Source organism: Panthera onca, chromosome C1, assembly GCF_046562875.1.
Source record: "Panthera onca isolate mPanOnc1 chromosome C1, mPanOnc1 haplotype 2, whole genome shotgun sequence".
Taxonomy (NCBI): Eukaryota; Metazoa; Chordata; class Mammalia; order Carnivora; family Felidae; genus Panthera; species Panthera onca.
Window position 1 is genome coordinate 147,992,980 of NC_138346.1, and position 10,017 is coordinate 148,002,996.

Consider the following 10,017-nt stretch of genomic DNA (forward strand, 5'->3'; position numbering starts at 1 on the left):
GAAACCCCTCTCAAGCAGGGACCTCATTTATCTTGTCCTACCTACTCTATCTGGTACATAGAAGATGCTCAGGGAATGTTTCTCAGATGAAGGTGTTTGTGACAGGAGTTATGCTAGACACTGAAACCACACTGATGACCGAGTACCTGCTTGCTGCGTATCCACAATCTAGAAGAGGAGACAGGGAAATGCCATTTACATCAAGAACACTTTAAAAGTGCCATGGTGGGATGCTGTGGTGTAGTTCCGTGTGGGAGCAGAGGCTTGCTTTCGGAGGAAGCTACCATTGCCTCTCCAGAGCAGGGATAGGTGAGCTTTGGCAGAGATTTGGTTCTGAAACGGAGTGACTGTGCCCTGAAGTTAAATACCAAAAACCAAACTGAAAAGAAGGTGGTTCCTGGTTAAATACACCAAACCCTGTTACTAACTCACCCCGCTGTGCAAATTTATTAAAGCAGTCTCCAAATAAACAAGTCCTAAAACTAATCAGGAAGTGGAAAAACATAAAAATAATCCCCAGCCCACAACACACACCCATGAAAACAAGAAATAAAGAAAAATGTTCTATATAAAACCCATGGGGCCAAACTCTGTCCTCAATTAGTGGTGCAGGCTGCCAGCTGAAGTCAATGGAGGTTTTCAGTCCAATAATAGAGGCAGGATTTGGGGCCCACTATGCATTGCATTCATTTTTAGGTAATAAATCAGGAATGTCAAGTGGGTATGCTTTGGCCTTGCTGACATGGTAATTAAACTGAACACTACTATCTTCCACATTGAGATCCACTAAAGCTCATAGCAACCAAGGAGATTCTTTCTGAACTGTGTGTGTGTGTATGTGTGTGTGTGTGTGTATGTGAAGAGATACCCCTCCATGTACCATGTTGGGCATCACTGGGTAGGGGGAGAGAAGTCTTCTGGCCAAAGCCAGACCTATGCCCCACCCAGGACTGGCTACATAATTTGTGGGCCACAAGGCAAAATGGAAATGCCCCATGTTCAAAAATAATTGAAAATTTCAATATGGTGACAAGAGAGCATTAAGTCAAATCCAGGGCCCTTTGGAGCATAGGGCCCTGTATGCTGCACAGGTTGCTCACCCATGAAGCCGGCCCTGACAGTAGGAATAATTCTGCAACAAGAAGCGTGGAATCAGGTTAAAGCTCTTCATCAGTATCACAGCTGATAATTTTGAGCACTCCCCATGTGCCAGGAACTGTTCTAAGAACTTTACATATAGTAACTCCTTTATTCTTCACAATAAGCCCATGAGATAAGCCTGATTATCCTCATTTTATGTTAAAGAATCTGGGCTACCTGATGTTGTACAGTTTGTAAGTGGCCAAGCTGAGGGCTGAACCCCAAGAATGGGTTCTTAACCACCTTCTTGCTCGTTTAGTCAATGCACATGACATTCCATGTTTCTCTCATTCTCACGCTCACCATGTCTACTGAGACCGTGTCCTGTGCCATCAGGGACTGTCTGAATTCAAATACTCTGTGGCTTGCTACTTGCGAGGACTTTTACAGCCTTGAACAGGCACCTTGACTGCTCTCGGTTTCCTCAGCAGAATAAAAGAGATTAAAAAAGTACCTATCTCATAGTGTTGTGGTGAGAGTTTATTGAGTTGCTTGAAATAAAGTGTCAGGTGCATAGGAAGTACTAACACATGTTAGCTGCTAAATAAACATGATTATGATTTGCAAACCTTACATAGAAGATTTCAAGCTAATTGCTGCCACTTACTCTTTTTTCCTATTTGCTGGAATTTCTAGTAGTAAGATTAGTAGAGAAGAACTATAATCTATCATATTTTGATTAGAAATTTACCCATGAGCCGAATGGTAATGATTATAATAGTAATAGCTACCATGTATTAAAACTTACCATATGCCAAGAACTTCACATAAATTAGGTCATGTATTCTTCAAAACCTAATGAAGGGTGTCAAAATAGTTAAATAAAGAAGGGATTTTCTTCTTAACAAATGATGTCAGGACAACTGGATATCCATCTATGTACAAAAGAATAAAAGTGGAACCCTACCTTACGGTGTATGCAAAAATTCAAAGTGGGTTAAACACCTAAATGTAAGAGCTAAACTACCCAACTCCTTAAAGAAAACATAGGAGTAAATCTTCAAGACGTAGGGTTAAGCCATGGTTTCTTAGATATGACACCAAAAGTACAAGTTTCTGAAGAAAAAATAAATTGGACTTCACTCAGATTAAAAGCTTTTGTGTTTCCAATGACACATCAGGAAAAGTGAAAAGACAATCCACATAATAGGGGGGAAAAGTTTGTAAATCATGTATCATGCAAAGGGACTTATATCTAGAATATACAAAGAACTCTTAAAACTCAACAATAAAAGGACAAATGACCCAATTAAAAATCAGCAAAGCAGTTGAATAGATGTTTGTCCAAAGAAAATATGCAGATGACCAATGAGTATGTGAAAAGATGATCCACATCATTAGTCATTAGGGAAATGCAAATCAAAGTCACTATGTGATACCATTCAACACCCACTAAGATGGCTAAGATCAAAAGGACACACAATAACAAGTGTTGTTGAGGATCTGAAAAAAAAAAAAACAAAAACGGGAAGCCTCATTTTTTGCTGGCAGGATTATAAAATGGTGCAACTGCTTTGGAAAACAATCAGATCCGCAAAAAGTGAAGCACAGAGTCTGTAGATGATCCAGCAATTCCATCGTAGGTATATACCCAAGAGAAATGAAGACATATATCCACAAACAAGTTTGTATACCAATGTTCATAGCATTATTCACAACAGTCAAAAAAGTGAAAATAACCCAAATGCCCACCAACGTATTGGATGAATAGATAAAATATGGTATATTCACACAATGAAAGAGTATTCAGCAAGAAAAAGGAATGAAGTAGTGACACATGCTACAACATGGATGAATCTCGAAAACATCATGTTAAGTAAAAGAAGCTCGTCCTAAAAGACCACCCATCGTGTGATTTTATTTGTATGAAATGTTTAGAGTGGACAAATCCATAGAGACAGAAAGTGGATTAGTGGTTGCCAAGGATTGGGGGAAAGGAAATATGGGAAGTGATTGCTAATGTGTATAGGTTTCTTTTGGGGAGTGATGAAAATGTTCTAAAATTAGATAGTGCTGACGGTGGCACACTGGAAGTATATGAAAAACCACTAAAATCACTTTAAAAGGGCAAATTTTATGGTACGTAAATTATATCCCAATAAAGCTATTATTAAAAACAAAGCCCCCAAATCCTAATGAGGTCAGTTTCGTTCTCCCTATTTTGTGGACAAGGGAACTGAGGTTCAGAGTGGGTGAATAACTTGCTCGGGGTCAAAGAACAAGGCAGCGGGGGCTTCTATTTAAACCTCTATGCATCTCATTTCCACCTCTGTGCCTTAACTGCCTGCAAAGCTTTGGAAATGAGAAAAATTCCTCCTCAAATGAAGGAAGAGGCTTCGCCACAGCTGGCTTAGATCTGAGGTCACTTAATTCAATCCTCATTTCCCCAAGTCCTTTACTGCCAGCTTGATCCTAGGTCCCTGGCAGATGGGCGTGTGCAAGGCACATGGGAAGCCCATGAAAGGTCACAAACCTTCTGTCAGTGTGACCACCGACCCAGACTGTGGCCCACTGGCTCCGATCGAGAAGTCTATCCCAACAATCGATAGTAATGGCAGAGGTTCAATTCAATTGCTCACAAATCCCCATCCATCATTAGGACAGCAGAATGACAGCGCTGGCCTTCCTAGGACCTAGTCTTTCACATCCACAGGCTTAATGCAAGTAGATGGTCCTTTCACCCTTAATGATTCCCCATTTCGGAGCACTGAAGCTTCTCCTGCAGTAGCACCCAATATACACTCCTATTATTTATTGTACATTGTATTTACTATGTGCTATATATCATAATTATCTGCCGGCCTGTCTTCCTCTACTCCCTCTTTGGTGTGATTCTTAAAGGAAGGACTGTGCTCTATTCATTTTTAAATTTCCCACACCATGGAAACTTCCCATCACTTATTAATAAAAGTTCTAGTTCCATTTCCTGAGTGTATTCTCTGTGCCAGGCTCTTGGCTAAAGTTTTACGAGCCTGATCATATTTTGATTCTCCCAAAAACCCTATGAGGGAGAGACCATCACAACCTCAATTTTACAGCTAGTAAATGGCAGCCCAATAAATCTCTTTGAATTTCTCTGGAATTCATTCTCGTTCGGTGTGGATATTCTTCTTTCTGGTTCACAAACATGGTAAAGGCATGGGGTATACTTTCACTGATTTAGATCATGTTGTATACACCTAGCAAATGGAGATGCCAGGCAGAGTGATGTCAACTAGAACATAACTGGCAAACAGCATTCTCTTGGATTTGCTCATAAACACCATCCCAGGGCTCAACTGCCTAAATTCCAGTCTTCCCATTCAGAATGCAAGTTTATACAGTTGTGCACTTGAGAATGACCTTTGTTAAAATTACTATTACTATACTAAATGGTGTTGTGTTTTCAAAGTCTGAGTAATTTAGTTGAACACCTCTCTCTCTATCTCTCTTTATCTCTCTCTTTGGTAGAGGTTGGAAATTTGTACTCTTTGGGGTTATTTTTCTAAGGGCTATGGACCCACAGTCTGACGGTTGGTGACAACTTTCTAGAGTTTAGGGGATCACTTTCAGTGACTAAGGCAAATCATAAAAAATGGGGCTGTTGTTCCTCGATTTGCAACTGGCTGGTTGAAGAATTTGAGGGGTTTACCTACATCCCAAGTACGATTTTTAAATGTCGATTTTTAAAACCAGCTATCCACCTCAAAATCCATCAGCCAGGACTTGAAAGGGAACATCCCCAAGTTCTTTCTTTGTGATGTTAGCATGGACAGGATTCCCACACTTTATCATCTCTGCATAGCACTCAGAAAGGCTCATTTTAATGGGCCTTCCAGTTCCAGCTTCACACTTGGGGACAGAATTTAAGACCTCAGTTCTCACTGGCATGTCCATGAGAATAACTGAGTAAGGCATAAGATATCACCATGGCCATCTACTGTTGCCTGGGCCCAATGTGCCACTGTAAATTACCATTTGTACCCCATGCAACCAGATCACCACATCCTTGCTATCCTTGTCTGCTCTCACTTCACCTTACCACCATCTGGAAAGAGGAGTTTTCTTGTTGGGGGGATGAAGTTTCTATTTCTGTGTCAACTTTGGCTTGGGATATGTATTTGTTTTGCTTTATTTCATTTGGCAGAGGGAGGTTCATGAAATGTCACTTCTTTCTTTACCGATTGCCCTCTTTTCTTGGACTCTGCCTCTCTTCCACCTCTGGTGTTCTATCTATCTATCCTAATCTCCTTGCTGCCAGTAACTCAGTTTCCACACCCCATCCCCCTCACTACCAGCTGGCTATCCTAAGCCTATACATGGCCCACGGAGAAAAATGGTGAGATGGGAGAAGGGAATGTTTGATGTTGGTCAAGATCAGAGCAGGCTGGGTTAGTTTGGTGAAGCCATGAGCCATTGGAAGCTAAGGTAACTCAGATGCCAGCCAGAGACCCTCAGATCTTTATGGGTATGAAGAAAATGGCCCAGAACCCACCTCACCTCACCCATTCTGTGGCTATTGGAAACCCAAATCTCTGCTCCGAGTCTCTGCTCATTCCAGGGGCCCCTTAACTAACGGCCTCCTTCCCACACATCAACCCCCATATGGAACCAGGGCCTTCTTCATTTTCCATAATCAAAGTGCAAAATTCCCCCACCCAACTCTTTCACAGGTTTGTAGACTTTACCAAAATGTCCCAGGCAGGTTTACCTTCTCTCTCCCTCCTCCCACCTCTGCTCTTATTCACCCCACCCCTCATTTCCACCCGTGAGCTCCAACTGTTCTGTATTTATCACGGAGAGCGGCTTCCCTTCCCTGGAGCATGTGGGCCAGTCCAGACACCCCTCCCCAAGCACCCACCGAGGCATCTCTTTAACGAAAGACACCTCTCCCCTTAAAAACACTCTGTGGCCAATCATTAGAATAGAAATTAATAGAAAGAGAAATCTTCTCCACCCCGTTGCTCTGAGAAGTCCTGGTGATGTTCAGAAAATGGGAAGAGTCATATTCTGCTGAGATACTGTTGGAAGCAAAGATGAATTTAGGCAACAGTGAGGGAAGGTGGGCAGAGGTTGAATAGGTAGAATAAGATTTGGGCTGCACAGATACAAAATAAGGAAGGGAAAAGAGAGAGAGGGAGAACAGATATTGAAGGAGAAGAAAAATCAGTGGTTGGAAGTCTACAGGAAAACTTTGGTGACAAAGTTGCCCTCAAGGCAAGGGCAGCAGGAAAATCCCTGGAGCTAGACTGCCCCAGAACTACTTCTCGGCTCTATGGAGACTCATGAGGGCTCACTCCCAGTGTAGGCGGGAATCTGGGCCCCCGGGAACACCGCAGTCTTACTATCACTCCTGAGCCATGGGTAGACCCTGCTGTAGAAATGAGACATTTGACGGCTCAGTCTCTGACTTTGGGACCCTGGAGTATCACAAGAGCCTTCAAGGTGTTTTTGCTTCTCTCAGCATCATGCCCCCACTGCAGTCTCATGAGCTGACCTCAGCAACACTTGGGCTCACTCACTGTAGGCAAGGACTGTGTTGGGTTCAAACCCTGATGGAGCAATTAACTAGTTACGTTACTGCAAACAATTTCTTTTGAGTCTCAGTTTGAGTCTCCATTTCTTCACCTATCAAACAGAGACAGTGACACGTGTCTTACAGGGTTCGGATGAGGACTAGATACAATCTATAAGGCCTGACACATAGTAGTGCTCAGTAAAGCGCAGCTGGTTACGTATATGAATGTGTGTAAGTCATTTATGTTTAATCATCATTGCAAACAATAATGAACTTAATGTCCCATTAATTTTGTTGTAAGTTTTATTGAGCTATGATCCATGGTGTGTTGGTAAATACATACCACTGATTATAGTTCAATTACAACCAGATTGGGGGAGGGGGAGCCTGATTTGTAGCATTTGCCGACTTCCATGGTGTCAGGACTCCCAGCATAGTGAATTTCAAACTACCCATGTGATGTCACTGAACATGGTGCCAGGAAGAGACGAGGGCCATTGTATCCCTGACTATAATGCTCAAATCTGTACAGATGTGTTCAGATGTCACTTAAAAAAGAGGAAATATCGTAGAATATTCCCACTAAATCAAGAATTGCCTCTTAATAGGAAGCAGGGATCGCCCCTTTAGAACTCTATGTATAGTCTCCCTATTTCACATTCTGCCCCTTCTTTGCCAGCATGTTTTCATGATTTTTAAAGAAAGAAACCCCCATGGGATGTATTTGTGGATATGTGAACAGGCACTGAGCTTTTCCACCCTCTTCTCTGACTATCCACATGAATATGAATTATATTTGAAAATCAGCCTTGACTAAACTAAACTCTTCTAATAGCTTGTAACATCAATTTAATGATAGATAAAATAAAGGAAAATTACATTCTCCTTCACTTAAACACTAAGCCGTTTTAATTGTTTTACTAGAAAAAAACTAATTTCTCCCTGTAATTATCAATATATTTCCATCACCCCAGGAAATAAAAAGACTCCTTTCAGGGGCATTTTTAACACCTGTAAATCCCCCAGATGTTAGAATGAGTCTGTGAGAGTAGAGAGAAAAAAAAAAAAGCTTGTTTTCTAGTCTGGAGTTTCTCAGTTTGCTTTTTATTTTTTAAAATCCTTTCATTATATTTTTGATTAGTAGTGGATACATAATGTTTGGATTAAAAATCCCTACTGCATGATTATACTGCATGTTCCAGTTTCCCACACTGAAAATGCAACGAAAATATATCTGGATCTCAATGTGAGAATCATGATGGTCATACCCAGGGCAGGAGGGAGCCAGAGACGTCCTCTTACCCCAACTTTTACTTTGCAAAGGAGCACATTGAGGGACACAATGACACCACGATTTGCCCACATGGGGTTGTATGGACTTTTACACACTACACTAGACTGCCCTCCATAGCCTCACTCCCCACCCCTCCGCACACACTCACACACACGCACACACACACACACACACACACACAAGGTGCAATATACAGTCACAAAATTCAGCAGAAACTATAACATTGGCTATGCCCCTCAAAAATACAAAGGTAGGAATCTTAATAATTATTTATTTAAGCAATATTTATTAGACACCTACTACATGCTGGCTACTGCCATCTTGATACTATGTATGTTTAAGCTTATGATGGAAACTCTTTTCCGTGAGCTCCCCCATTGCTAGTGTAATGGGCAGTGCTCTCAGATGTAGACTTACCCACGGTGCTCAGCAGAAACTTGACTGCAAGAATACCATGAGGTTCGGATTTATACCGATAACAAAACCCGGGAATTTTGTTCTCTGCTGTTTCTTTGTTTAACTCTGGACTTTCTAAAGACAACAGAGGATTCATGGGAATAATCAAACCCTTATGATGGAAGAAGAACGCCCTGTGGCCTGCTAGGCAAGTTAACTGAAATGGGATTATGGGCCGTAAATTGTTAAGTTTTGTTTTCCCTTAAGTCGTGCTACCAATGGAAACAGAATGGTTCTTGACTTAGACAGTGCTAGGAAGATACCCAGCTCCAAGCACTTACTTGGTGGGTGAACTTCAGCAAGTTACTGTGCTCTGAGTCCCAGTTTTCTCATCTGAAAAAAAAAAAAAATGGGAATAATCCCACCTACCTCAGAAGCCTATCAGGAGATAAAATGTAACCACATAGGTAACACGGCACCCCACAGGGTAATCACCCTGCACACAGAGCTCTCTTTTTTGTTCTCTTCGCTGCTCCCCAGATGGAAAGGGAGTGGACAAGAGGGAGAAAACTCAGGAGGATCAAGAGGAGGAGGGGATGGATGTAAAAATAAGGAGCAGGGAAATGGAAAATGAATGACATAGGTATGGGGCCCAAAGAATAAGAAAGGGAGAGGGGCACCTGGGTGGCTCAGGCCCATGAGCCAGTTCATGATGTCGAGGTTCGTGAGTTTGAGCCCCGAGTCGGGCTCTGTGTTGGAGAGCCTGGAGCCTGTTTCGGATTCTGTGTGTCCCTCTCTCTCTGCTCTTCCCCTGGTCGCGCGTGCTCTGTCTCTCTCTCTCAAAAATGAATAAGCGTTAAAAATATTTTAAAAACTTAAAAAAATAAAAGGGAGAGACTGCCAGTGAAGAGCAAGTAGGACTCCCAGAGCCTTCCTTGGGTGATGTTAACCCCCAGAGGTTCCAGAAGAAGGCCTTGGGGAAGCTTCAGGCCTTCTCTGACCTAATGATGAAGGTCACATGGTGTCACTTCCACTGCATCCCATTGGTTTTAAACCAGGTCATGAGGAGAGCCCGGCTTCAAAGGAGGGACATTACATTCCTCCTGGAAGTCAGAGTGCAAAGTCACATTTTTGAAAACGTTTTTTTTGGGGGGGGGAGGGGGCACCTGGATGGCTCAGTTGGTCAAGTATCCAACCCTTGACTGCAGCTCAGGTCACGATCTCACAGTTCGTGGGATCAGGCCCTGCGTGCATCAGGCTCTGCACTGACAGCACGGAGCCTGCTTGGGATTTTCTCTCTCCCTCTCTCTTTGTCCCTCCGTGTCACACTCTCTCTCTCAAAATAAATAAATAAACTTAAAAAAAATAAATAAAAAGACATGTGGGATTGGGAGATCATTACAAAATATAATCCATAGCTGGGGACCTGGGACAAAAACCTCTGCTTATCTTCCCATGGTGTGGTACCTAAAACAACCTGTTACAACCTTAGGATCAAAAGTGCCTTTGTCACCACTGAGAGAGTCTTTGCTCAGATCTGAAGTCGTTTGCTCCCTTAGTTCAATACTGGAATGCCTACCTCAGGCCATCCCAGTCAGAGGTTGGTAGACGACTCTGGCAGAGCCAGTAGGGTTGCAATTTGGAGCATCCATCTACAAAAGGCTCCACAATAATGCTTGGACCTAAAAAA